Raw genomic sequence first — 13,056 nt, 5'->3', positions numbered from 1 at the left:
GCCTTGTGGAGTCACCCAGTTTCTGGGAAACCACATAAATATTTCTAGCAAAAATTATTTGGAGTGACTGCACACAATTATTTATCCATACTTAATCAAGGTTCAGAATATTGTAGCTGCCTGCCATGGTCTCACTCGGTCGGCTGTCCCTCTCCCAACCTCCCCACTTCCTGCCCTTTCCCTGCCTGCCTTGCAACATGAAATATAAATAATTAATGCTATCCAATTACCTAAGCCAAAAATAAATAAAGCTTCAAGGGTGTATTGGATTTCCACATGAACCACCATCAGGACGATGCTGTACTCCACGTACCGGTGTCTGCATCCCGAGAGCCACTGGGATGGGGCCGCTCAGTGGGTACCAGGGTTAGTTAAAGCTCGCTTCATTATGGTGGTGCCGGGGCAGATGGGAACTGACTAGCTGGGCTGTTTTCATAGGGAAATGTGCACTGAGTCCCAGGTCAGCGCGGTGATAAATGGCCTTGCCGACAATTTGCTGGGAGCATGCATCTTGAGGGACTCCTGAGGTCATGAAATGTCTGCTGTTAAGCTACACAATTTTCTTTACTTATCAGCCCCAACCACATCGCAGACACATATTTGAACAATGAAACAAAGGAGGACACGCATTATCAGGCCCCAGCCGGGAGCGGGAGGGGCGCTAAGCCAGCCGGTGCTGATTGGACAGAGCCCGGGCGGGCGCGCTGAACTCCGAGGGCGGAAGGGAAGGCGGGCTGGCAGTTTCGGGCTTTTTTAAGTGGCAAGTTGAAAGGGGGAGCCCCTGGGGGCTGTGGGTGGGTGTGGTGTTCTCTAAAAAGAAATCATCTATCCCCTCTGCAGCTTCAGGGGCTAGCTGCGTCCTCCACACAGCAGCCACAGGGGTCTCTCCGGAATGCAAATTTGATGTGTAAGACCATCCCATGGCTCCTCATTGTGCACAGGAGAAAATCCAAACTCCTCAGCATGTGTACAAACCCATGTTGTGGACCCTGCTTGTACCACTTAACTTCTCTCCCGCAATTCCTTTGTCCTATTCCACACTTCGCCCCCTACCCCCCCCCCCCATTCATTCAGACACCTGCAGGCCTTTGCCCATGCCACCCTCTATTCGGCAACAGTGTTTTCCACTCCTCCATCTGGCTAACTCCTGCTTATCCTTTATGACTCAGCTAAAGTTGGCCTCCTCCAGGAAGTCTTCCCTGACCACCACTAAACTGGGATTTAGCACTCCTTGTCAGCCTCTTACAGCACAGTCCTGCTCAGCGGTACTGTTGATGCCTCATTACTTGTCTCTAGACTATAAGCTCCACCGGGGCAGTCTGCCTCGTTTGTGGTATTTCCAGTACCCTGAACCATGCCTGGCATGGAACGGATGCTCGAACTGCCTATAACACGAATGAGTAAGTATGCGGAGAAAGAATCTGCACATCAGCGAAGGCAGCAGTCCTGCCAAGGTCAGGTCAGGACCCCCATCTCCTCCCCCACCGCCCCCTTCCCAATGATCATCCATCTGGCACCAGAAGATGGAGATCAAATGAGTTAACAAAATTGAAAATCATATAGGATCCTAGAGCCAAAATTACTAAGGAGAGAGCTTGGAAGTTACCCCAAAATAGGGGAGCAGAGGCAGACAGAGGTGGGGTGTGAAGCAGAAGTTTGGGGGCCGGGGAATCGGGAGCAGATGAGGAAAGAGGTGATTCCAAGGAATTTTCTAAGACGGTCATAAGTTCTTGCTGCTGCTTTTATGGGTATGTCTTAAGGGTCAGGAACAAATCAGACCCTCTTCCTATAGGGAGGTCAGGCAGGGAGGCACCAAGAGAAAAATAACCTAGGTTAATTGCAAACAAAAACAAAAGGCCGAGTGAGGGGAAACAGGAAGGTTTCTGACTGAGCCTGTCCAAGGGAATGGGAGTCCCAGACAGACATCTGGAGGATGGTCAGGAAGCTCTGCGCAGGCCAGCCTGGAGAACAGAGCTGTGGCCTCGATTCTGTCTGCTCTGTGACTGTAGGCAAGTGGCCCGTTGTCTCTGTGTTCCCTGTTGCTCTTCTGGAAAACATTCCCCTCCACAGTTTGCTTTGCACCTTGTCATTCTTCGGGGTGCTTTCCCAATTTTCACTATTTAATCTTCCCACACCCTATTAGAGCGGCCCCTCATTTAGCAGATGAGGAAACTGAGGATCAGAAAAATAAAGTCACCTGTCCAAGCTTGCCTAGCTCCTGGGTGGCCACACTCAGATTCTAATCTGCTGAGTCCAACTTTTGCACTTCCCCCAGCCCAGCAGGCTGCCAAGTGGCCCCAGCTTCCCCCAGCTGTGAAGCAACAACACAACCTCAAGCCAGCTTGGCAGACCACCAGAGGTTGGGAAAACGTGCTCTACCTCTGCCTGCCCCGCAGGCTCCCAGTAGCTCTTTCCTGGTATTTGTTTCTTTGCACCCGACATCAACTGCATATCCCACCCCACGCCAATGCCACGTTCCTCCTGCCCTGTCCCAGTGGCCCTGCCTTGTCTATTTAATAAGCGATCCGTACCAGGGTAACCAGGGGTGATAACAACATCATATGACATTCCTCCTCTATAGTCCTTTTGCATTTTCACAGGGCTCTTTTTTGGAGACTGAATGCCTTCACCCAAAAGCCTGATAAAAATAGAGAAAATGAGAACAGTCCCTGCTCCCCACGACCCCTAACTCTGTGCTGGGCAGGTGCACAGATATTCAACACAAGTACTGCCAATCCCATTTTGCAGAGGAGGGGACTGAGGCCTGGAAAGATTGGATCACTCGTCCAAAACCACAGCTAGGAAGTGGCAGACTAAAGCTCCCAACCTGGCCTGGCTTCTTGCACTGTGTCAAGCTGTCTTTCAACGGGGTGGTGCTTTCAAGCACCTGTGTGTATACAGAAGGGTTGGGTGGTTGCTGGCAGTGGGCAGAGGGAGGGGTTTCCAGGATCAACTAACCTTTTGATAGCCTTCACTCCCCCATCTGTGGGTAAATGCAGCCCTGACTGCGAAAAGAACTCCTTCTCTACAGAAAGGAAGGGGTCATTTATCACCGGGGAGACCAAGACCCAGGTGGGAAAGGAAAGGGGAGGGAGTCAGTCCAACGTCAGAATTTCAGTGAAAAACTATCCATATCCTGGCAGGCACCTCCCAAACATCTGCTTCCCTATTTATTGGGGAACCTGGTGGTCTCAGGCCAGCAGGCTTCAGCATACATGTCAAGGAGGACTTCTCTTATTCATGACCACTCAGAGGCATCGGGATGCTGGGCTCTCCAAGTTAATACCAACTCCTATCTCCAAGGGACAAGGGACAAAGTATCTAGGGTGGACAAGGCACTGCCTTTGCCTCTGTCGTTGGTCCACCTCGCTCCTTGTCCATGGCTGTGTAACTGGAACTTGCAGTGAATGGTGCAAAGAGAAGGCAGACGCTCAGCAACGAGGTTTTGACACCAGCCAGACTACACTTCCAAATTAAAACTTTTTAAAAAGGAGGGGGGAAAAAAAAGGCATTTTTACCCTCTGTTCTTCTATTCCCTGCTGAATAGAAGTGTGGGTTTACAATTTAATCACGAATTCATTGGAAAGAGATAAATCGCAGAGTAAATGTTTCAAGTGCAAAATTGCTGAGCTCTTGGGTTGTGATCACTCAATTTAGCATAAAAATTGAAAGCTAGTGTTTTCCAAGAGCAAAGGCAAAGACACATTTAAATTTTTTTTTAAATGGCAGATGCCATTAATTTTTTAAAAATATAATCTGATTTGCAATGCAGTATACAATTAAAAATGTCTCACTGCTCTGGACCCAGGCTTCGAGCTGCAGAAATTGATCTATGCAAGCATGCACAGAGGGCTGGGAGTCCCTTTCCCACTATTGGCCTCATGGGCCCAGAGGCAACTGAATTCTTGTCTTTCCCACCCACAATTCAATTCAGGAGGCAGTGCTCATTCCAAGTGAGGCGCTGCTGAGGCTCTGGTGAGGGCCAGGGAAGGAGAGGAACTTGCTAGTAGTGAAGGAGACAGATGTGGTGCATGCAATTAGCTCTGCTTCCCTCCCAGTCCAGGCCTCTCTCCTCTCTCACCTCCGTGACTCCCTGAGCACCTCACTTGACTCCCATTTCCTCCAACAAACTCTCCACCTACAGTTACCGTTGTCAAACAAAGGTGGTCACATCGCTCATGATTAAGATCCTTCCATGGCTCCCTGGCTCTCATAAAGAAAGCCCAATTCTTGGCAGAGCTTATGCGATGGCCCCAAGCAATGAGGCCCCCAGACTCTCTGTCTTTTATCCTACTCTGTGCTCAAGGTCTCCACCTTGTCATCACAAGGCCAAAGAGCCCTGGGCCACCCCTTTTTCTGCTATCTCCTCCCACTCTTCCCTTGCTCACTCCTCAAACTGGCCAAATGCTCTTTCTTAAACAAGTCCAGCCTACTCCTACCTCAGGGCCTTTGCACATGACTGCTTCTCTTCCTAGACAATATCCCATTAGGGAGTACATGGTTCCCTTTTTCCACTCCTTCAGGCTCTGCACAAATGTGAATAGAGAGGCCTTCACTGACTACCCCATCTAAGATAACACCCTTTCCCCTAACCACACTCTATGCCCCCTTCTCGGAAAACTGCCACAGGCCTGCTGAAGGTGCCAACTCTATGCCCCACGCCAGCTCCTTCTATTGCACCAGAGTATAATTGTTGATGTGTTCCTCTCTCCCCCCTAGGAGATGCTAAGCTCCCCACAGGAGAGGTATGTCACGTAAATGATAAGAGCTGACATCTACAGAGCATTTACCCTTCTCCTGTCACTGTTCTAAACACTTTGCAGAGATCAACGCATCTTCCCTTTAACAACCCTGTAAGGTAGGTGCTGATACAACCCCATATTTCAGATAGGTGAACAGAGGCGCAGAGAGGTTAGATACATTGCTCCAAATTCATACATTGTAAGTGGCTGATGCCAGCTCTGGAGTCCAAGTGTTTAACCACCACCAACTATTATTTTGGTAATAAACAAAACGGGGGATGGCATAAATGTAGGACCTTAAATGTCATCCTTTTTCTCTTCTTTTCTTTCTTCTCTCTACACTCCTTCTGTAGTCTTACTCCCTCCAGTCTCCATATAAACATTCACACACTCAATTAACATATGCCTACTGAGAACCTACAATGTGCTAAGTGCAGTGCTGAGGGGTAGAGAGAACTATGTAAGGGATACTCTTGGAGACCATCTGTGTAGGGGGAGACAGATGCTACTTAATCACATGAGTTTACATGGACACATAATAAGGCCTATTCATTCATTCATTCGTTCACTCATTCAGTTATCCAATAAATGTCTATTGCTGACTTACTATGTGCCAGGAGCCATTCTAGGTGTTAAAGATGAAGCAGTATCTACTAACACTCAAATAGACCAAAAATAAATAAGCAAACAAATAAACAGTGAACACAATTTCAAAGTTATATAAATTACATTATAGGCATAATGAAGGGGCGGGCAGACTGAGATGGAAACCTACAAAGAGCTAGGACAGTGTACTGCCGGGGGCCTTGATCTAGACACACAAAGACAGAAACCAATACTCACACAGTGCTTACTATGTTTCAAGCTCCGAGCTCTGAGTTTATCATTAGTCCACTTATTATTCACAACAAACCTGTGTAGTGGGCACTATCGTTATCTTCCTTTTACACATGAAGACATTTTAGACACAGAAAGATAAATAAGTTGCCCAAGTCAAACCATGAATAAGCAGGATATGAACCAAGGCAGTCTTGCTTTTGAGTCCACACTCCTCCGTGCCAGGGTAACACTTGCTCCACCGCCTAGAGAGGCAGTATTGGCATCAGGGGCCGTGTGGCTCTGAGCAGGCCATTGCCTCTTGGGGTGTCAGCATTCTGGAGGGAGAAACAAGATTGCTGGACCAGATCAGAGCCCAACAGTCTTACATAGGGGGTGAAGGACCCTCGGGAAGCGCAAGAAGAATTTTGTGTGCATGTGAATATGACCATGTTTCTTACGTATATGGCACATAGTTTAAATTTTCAGTGTGGTCTGTGGCCACTAAAATCTACAGTAAATCATTCCTCCTAGCATATAGTATTCCACGAAATATACCAAGAACACACCCTGTGTACTTTTTTTTCTTTATTGATTTGAGAGAGAGGAAGGGAGAGAGAGAGAGACAGAAATATCTATGAGAGAGAATATCGGTTGGCGGCCTCCTGCATGCCCCCAACTGGGGATTTGGCCCACAAGCTGGGCGTGTGCCCTGACCGGGACTTGAACCGGCAACATCTTGGTGCTCAACCTCTTGGGTCAGCGCTCAACCACTGAGCCACACCAGCCAGGCCACCCTGCGTACTTTTGTGTAGCGTATACCATGCCCACCCTCACAGGAACCCAAATGTCTACAATGCTCTCTGTCCAGAAGGTGAATTCTGATTCGCTCTTAAACAGTTTTCCCTGCATCTGCTGGATTGCCTTTGCTTCCTTTGATTTGTGATCACTCCTCTTTCGACTGCATCGTTCTGTACATTGAAGATCCAGCCACAACCCTCCCCACCCCTGATGTCATTAAGGCCAAATAAAGCTGAGCTGCACAGTTGTGATTTCATAAATGTGCCCAGTAAATCCGACAGTGAAACATTTTATTAGGTGGAAAATGCCATACATAAGTTATTTATTTGCCCATCAAAACTCGAATAAAACAACTTCATTGTACAACGGTGCAGCTTGAGTCCATGGCTGTGGCTCATGGCTGCCAGCATGGACCGTGGGATCTCGTTTTGTCTTTATATTTTCCATTTATATCCCAAAGAAAAATAAATTCAGCCATTCAATGCTCGGGTCTTAAGTCACTTAACATTACAAGCATCTTTCAATAATGCATTAACATATAAAATATATTCTCAAAGACAAACAGAGAGAATGAATATTTAATGGACTACAACCCACAAATGTCTTTAGAAGCATTGATTGCTTCCTAAATCCATTAGGCTCTATTTTGATCTCCAATGGCTGGAGACAGTCTGCTCTGTGGTAGGAGCTATTTTGGCAGCACAATAATTTAGAGATGGCCAACGCTTTGACGACCTTCATCCCTGACACTTAGTGCTAAAGAAGCCCTAATAAGAAGACACAGCTCCTGGCACACCCCTGCCTGTTGTCAGGGTTATTTATTAGCTGGTCAGAGGAGAACCGCTCTTGTGTGATGAAATCTGATTAATCAGGCTTCGGGCTGATCCAACGAACCCACCAAAAGGTCGGGTTGGAGCTATTTTTTATCAAGGTGATAATAATGAATATAATAGTAGCAGCCATCATTTATGTGACGGAGAATGTTCATCCTGCACAACCCTAGGGGGCACCATTCACTTCATAGTCTGGAAGATGACAGTGAGGTGTCCCGAGGAAGAGGTACCTTTTTCTAATCTAACTCTCACAAAGGCACTATATACGCTAGTGACAGCCTCATCCTCCAATGGCCTGTGAGTTAGGAATTGTTTATCCCCATTCTGTCTTTGGGGGAAGGGACTCAAGCAGGTTACTAACTGCCCTACAGCCACACAGTTAGCAGGGGTTGATGCTGAGATTCAGAGCAATCCATCTGGCTTCAAATCCTGTGTTGCTTCCCCTGTACTACCCTGGATGACATACACACTGGCTGCTCAGAGGGACCAATGTGACTCCAGGAGACTGGAGAAAGGTACTAGCTGGGACAGATGGGAAAGCCAAGGCATCGCTTCCTCGTCACTCAGACAGAACCTCTGGAGCTGGCAAAGCCCTCACCAGGGCTCCATCTGGAACATGACAAGAGATCTCCACTCCTTTGACGAAAATAACTCATTCCCCCTTCCTTGTGACTCCTTACGACTCACTGTCCAGGAGGTGCTCCAGAGCTCTTACTGAATAAAACTCTGGATTGTAATCCCGTCAGAGAAAAATGAGCATCACATGATCTCACTTATATGTGAAATCTAATGAACAAAATAGATCCTGAGACGTGGATACATGGGACAGACTTACAAACCTCAGAGGGGAAGGTGGGGGTGGGGGGAGATTAACCAAAGAACTTACATGCATATATGCATAACCCATAGACACAGACAACAGTGTGATGAAGGTGGTCTTGTGGGGGATGGGGGACAGGAGCAGGATGGAGGAAATTAATGGGGGGATAAGGGAGGGCATCTGTAATACTTTAAACAATAAAGATACGTTTAAAAAATATTTGTTTCACTTTGAGAAGTCTCTCTTCAGTGATCCAGTGGCCCCTTTGCCTCCCTCAGAGAACCCACCACCCCGTACCGTGAACACCTGACTTCGCGGCGCCCTGTAGGACTGGGAGAGCCTGAAGACAGACCTCTGCACCCCGTCTGGCAGAGTTGCCAATGATTTTCTGTTGGATGAATGAAAGAGTTCAAAGTTAACTGTATTTTCATTCAACTCTCTCACCTCTGGACAAGTTAGAACTAAACACAGAGATGCTCCCTTTCTCCAAGTCACCTGTCTATACTCTGTCCATCCTCCTGGGCTCAGCCCAGGTCACGATCATCTAGAAGCCTTCCCTCTGCCCTCGCACCCCAGGACTCTCAAGCATGTTCTTAGTTAATTGTGTCTCCAAATGGGTTAAGGACTTCCTTGTGGGAAAGGACTATTCTCAGAGTTTGAGGCACACACGTAATGCCCACAGGATATGGGTTTACAGTTGATCATATGGGGAATAATACAGTAATTAATAAGTGATAATACAAGAATTAGCTCTGTTTGAGTTTTCACAACTGTAAACCTACTCCCCCCCCCACCCCCCACCGTACACTGTTTAGCCATCCTAAGTCCTATCTGTCTCACTAGAGGAAAGCAAACAAAGCCAACCAACCCTAACTAAGCCCTACCATGAACAAGGCACTGTGTGTACATTAAATCCTTACATTATCTCTGCAGGTAGGGAGAAATTGTGCCCATTTTGCAGATGATGAAACCGACAGCCAGAATTCTTAAGCAACAGGCCTATAATTGGACAGACCATTAACCAGGGTCAGATCTGGTATTCAAATCAAGATCAGATCACCTGTTCTTTCTAAGACACCAGGCTGCATTCTGATCGAAAGCAGAAGAACAGTCTTTTCCTCCTGACATTTTCGACGGGAGCTGCAGCAGTTCAGTTCGTAGTAGCCAGTAGCTGATGGCTCATAGTTACTCCCCAGCAATGACCCAGGTCTGTCTCTTTAGGACACGATCAGACCTTCCATTCAGATGTAAACCTGAAAGATGTCCCATGTATTCTTGCCTTGCAATTAAAAATTTTAAAAATCTCAGCCCTCCTTTCTATTCAGAAGCAAATTCGTCTAAGGCGGCTTGCCCCCTGCAATGTAGTCCTGATTCCTCCTGGCCAGAAATCCGTAGGACCCCCTAGACACCCACTCGGCACAGCTGACGGGACCAGGACCTGCATCTCCGAGGCTGATGTGACATAGTCGGAAGGGGAGCCCCGGACTGCCGCCACCTCCGCAGGCGAAGCTCAAGGTGAGAGGCTGAAAAGGATGGAAGAAGCAGAGAATGGCAAGGAACCATATTTTTCTAAAGTCAGTCACGCTCATTTCTCTACCTACCTCACTGGCTGTTCTTCCTTTTTCTCTCACCCATGCTCCTCATCTTTCTGACATCTTAATGTCAGAATGAGGGCCCCAGGGATCAGACCTCAGATCTCTTTTCCATCTATACTTATTCCCAAGGTCATGGTTTTAAATACTATTTATACTCGGGCGATTTCCAAATGTATATCTCAGGACGGGACCCTCTGAACCTCACACCCACACTCAACCCCCTCCACGTGGAGGGCTGGCAGGAGCTCACCCTTAGTACGTCCAAACCCAGCCCAGCCTCCACATTTTTTCTACCCACGCTTGCTTCTTCTCCAGCCTCCTCGGATGCATCAAATAGCAATTCCGTTTTCCCACGGGCTCAAGCCAGAAACTTGAGAGTCTTCCTTAACTCCTCACTTCTTTCATAATCCAGAACTCATTTGTCAGCGAATCGTTCTGTTGCATATTCAAAGTACTGGCAGACTGGGACCACTTGTCCCACCCCCATCGCTACAGCCACACTGTAAGTCACCCGCATCCCTGTGAGGATCAGGCTGTGACCTTCGGGCTGCTCTCCGTCTGCCCTCACGCCCCTTCCGGCCGCCGCCCAACAGCGACCGAGCGAATCCTGTAATACGTAAGCTGGACGTGGTCTTCCCTCTGCTCAGAAGCCTCTACTGGGTTTTATTTCCCTCAGTGTGAGACACCAACATCTCTCTGGTTGCCTACCAGGCGCCAAGAGCCCACTCTCTCCCCTGGCACTCAAGGAGGGTTAGCCACACAAACCGAAGTGGCTTCTCAGCATCCTGGCCACTGGGCTGGGGGATTCTCTGGGCGCTAGGAGGGGTGGTGCCATATATGGGTAAGGGGCTAGCCGACTTTGGGGTCAGACCTGCTTCCGGGCTTAGCTCCACCGCTGGCCGTGGGCATTTTAACCTCCCTAAGCCTCCGCTTCCTCTATCAGTGGAATGGACCACAGTGCCTACAGCTCAGAGCGATGAGAAAACCTACACAGAGTGCTTAGCAAGGGTCTGTCATCTTACCCAGCAGCACGCTGACCACGTGTGTGCATCCTCCCAACCCAGAGCCAGTGGACTCCAAGGGCACGAGCTTCGTCACGTTCTTCCGTGACCTCACCCCACACTGTGCCTGCCACGGGCAAGCCTGTCGGCGGAGACCTGCACAGAACTGAAAGTCCTGGGCCGGAGGGCAAATCCAGCCCCAGAGTCTCGTAGGAGAGAAGGAAGCCCCCTGCGCGACTGCCCACGGGAACGGCCATCTGGCCACGGCAGGGCTGCATAAGGTGCGCCTGACTGTCAGGCCGGGACCCGACTTCTGCAGGCAGCAAGAGGTGTGCAGCCGAGAGAGGGAGTTCTGATTTTTTTTTTTTTCTTCTTGCAAAATTTATCACAGACACTCAGCCTAAGACACAGGGGAAAACAAAGCTGTGTTTTGACTTCTAATTTATCTTCTTAACATCCACTTCCCCATGCCCTGGACCAGGGCCAACGAGTCTCAAAGATCACATTTCGCCAGCAACCTTGAAAGTGTGATTCAACATCTCTTTTTGCAGTAATAAGATCTTTTGACCGAAAGTGACCATTTTATGAGGCTGATACATTACGAAAGAGCCAATAGGCAAACTGAAGATCGGGGTGATGAAGCCCTGGGAGAAAGAAATGTGCTCCGACCAGCATCCAACTGTGACTGAAGTAACAGCGACCCAGGGTTCGGGAGAGGTGTTTGCCAGGGGATGAGGCCGTGTCCAAAAGCCCTGCTCATCCACCAACTGCGAGCATGTCTGTGGGTGGAGGAAAGGGTCCAAATCCCTCTCCCTTGGCTGGGGGGCCTCCGGGGGCTGAGGCAGGCTGCTACCCAGGAGGAGCTTTTCATGCAGCTGAGACAGGCAGGATGCCTCTTAATCCTGAACTGAGGGTCTCACCAGAAGGAAGGGGCTGGGAAGAACCAGAGTCAAAGAGGAACCGGGTTTCAGTAAGGCAGGGAAGGACCCCCAGAAGGCTAGAGAATGGAGGTACGGCCTGGAAGTTCCGGGACAGGAGACAGAGTGGTGAGTGGGCGCAGAGGTGTTACCAGAAAGGGGACCTGGCCCCGAGCAGGTCTGCCTCGAGGACTCAGGGGAATGACAAGCCAGAGCGTAAGGAAGGCTGGCGTCACAGGTCACCATGGTGGCAGAGCATGGTGCACAGAAGAGCCAGCTGTGGTTAGGGAACAGCCAAGCTGACAGAGGGGCAAGCCAGGAGTGCCATCTCCCAGGCTTGCTTCTCCAAAAGCCAGCATTCTGGGCATCACTAAGCTTCTGGGACACCAATGATGCAGCCGCCCCTCCTACACTTCTGCAGATGGGGGCACTGAGGAGAGTCAGGAATAGAGCAGTACTGCCCAAGAACACGTCCCTTTGCTGCCTCCCCATCACACACAGGCATTGATAAAGTCCCTTTCTCCTTTTCTCTCCCTCCAACCCCCACTGCAGCCCAGCCTGCATATCAGAACTGTTCGAGGCCCAAGCTCAGCAGGTATAGTACAGCCTCCCATTTCACAGATGCACAAACTGAGGCCAAGAGTGCCAGTGTTCCTTGCCCAGTGTTATGGAGTGGGAGCAGCGAGGCTGAGGCTAGTTCCTAGGTCTTCTGACTTGTAGCCCATTGATCTTTCTTCAGTGACACATCATTCAGAGGTGATTTTGATTCAAGGTGCATTTTTCATCTACGATTTAGTTACAAAATCAACTTGTTCATTGCAACAAATCCAAATTAAATACACATGCAAAAATAATAAAAGGTGGACATGACGTGCTCCCCACCCACAAACACAGGAGGCAAATACAAGTCACCCAACACACACACACACACACACACACACACACACATACACACACCTCAGAGTATCCACCCCTCTCTACCACAGGCCTTCCCAGTGGTCACTTGGCTTTGACGTGTGTTCCTCCAGGGCAGAGAGAGATCATCAGCTCTGGAAGCGTCCTGTCCCCTCTCCATAGCCCTGGCAGTCAGAGTTCCTCCTTTAACTGAACAGGAACTTGTCCACCCATAGTCCTAATTTAACCTTTCTGACAACCCCAAATACATCTGCTTCCTCTTTTTATGGGGGTCCTTAAGTGTCCATAGCCCTCCAAGTCTTCTCCTTGCCATGGCTCTATCACCCATATCCAAGGACATAGGACCACCTGTCCCTCACAAACCTCCCCAAGGCCTGAGCCACAGAGAACTGCAGGGGAGACACACACTCATCCCTCCCCCACCCACCATGTTCCCCATGAAGTGAGGAAGCAGCCTCCAGCGAAGACAAGAGGGCCCACTGTGGGAGAACCCAGTGCCCCTAAGTCCAAACCTAGTAGTCCATCCATTAATGAAGGGTGATTTGCTTGGATGATTTGAATCCTTTTGGAAAGTGAAGATCCAGTTGAATGGAGAGCTCTACCGGAGTGTAAATAC

This window comes from Molossus molossus, unplaced genomic scaffold (genome assembly GCF_014108415.1).
Source record: "Molossus molossus isolate mMolMol1 unplaced genomic scaffold, mMolMol1.p scaffold_m16_p_13, whole genome shotgun sequence".
Classification (NCBI taxonomy): domain Eukaryota; kingdom Metazoa; phylum Chordata; class Mammalia; order Chiroptera; family Molossidae; genus Molossus; species Molossus molossus.
This window is presented reverse-complemented; position numbering follows the sequence as displayed.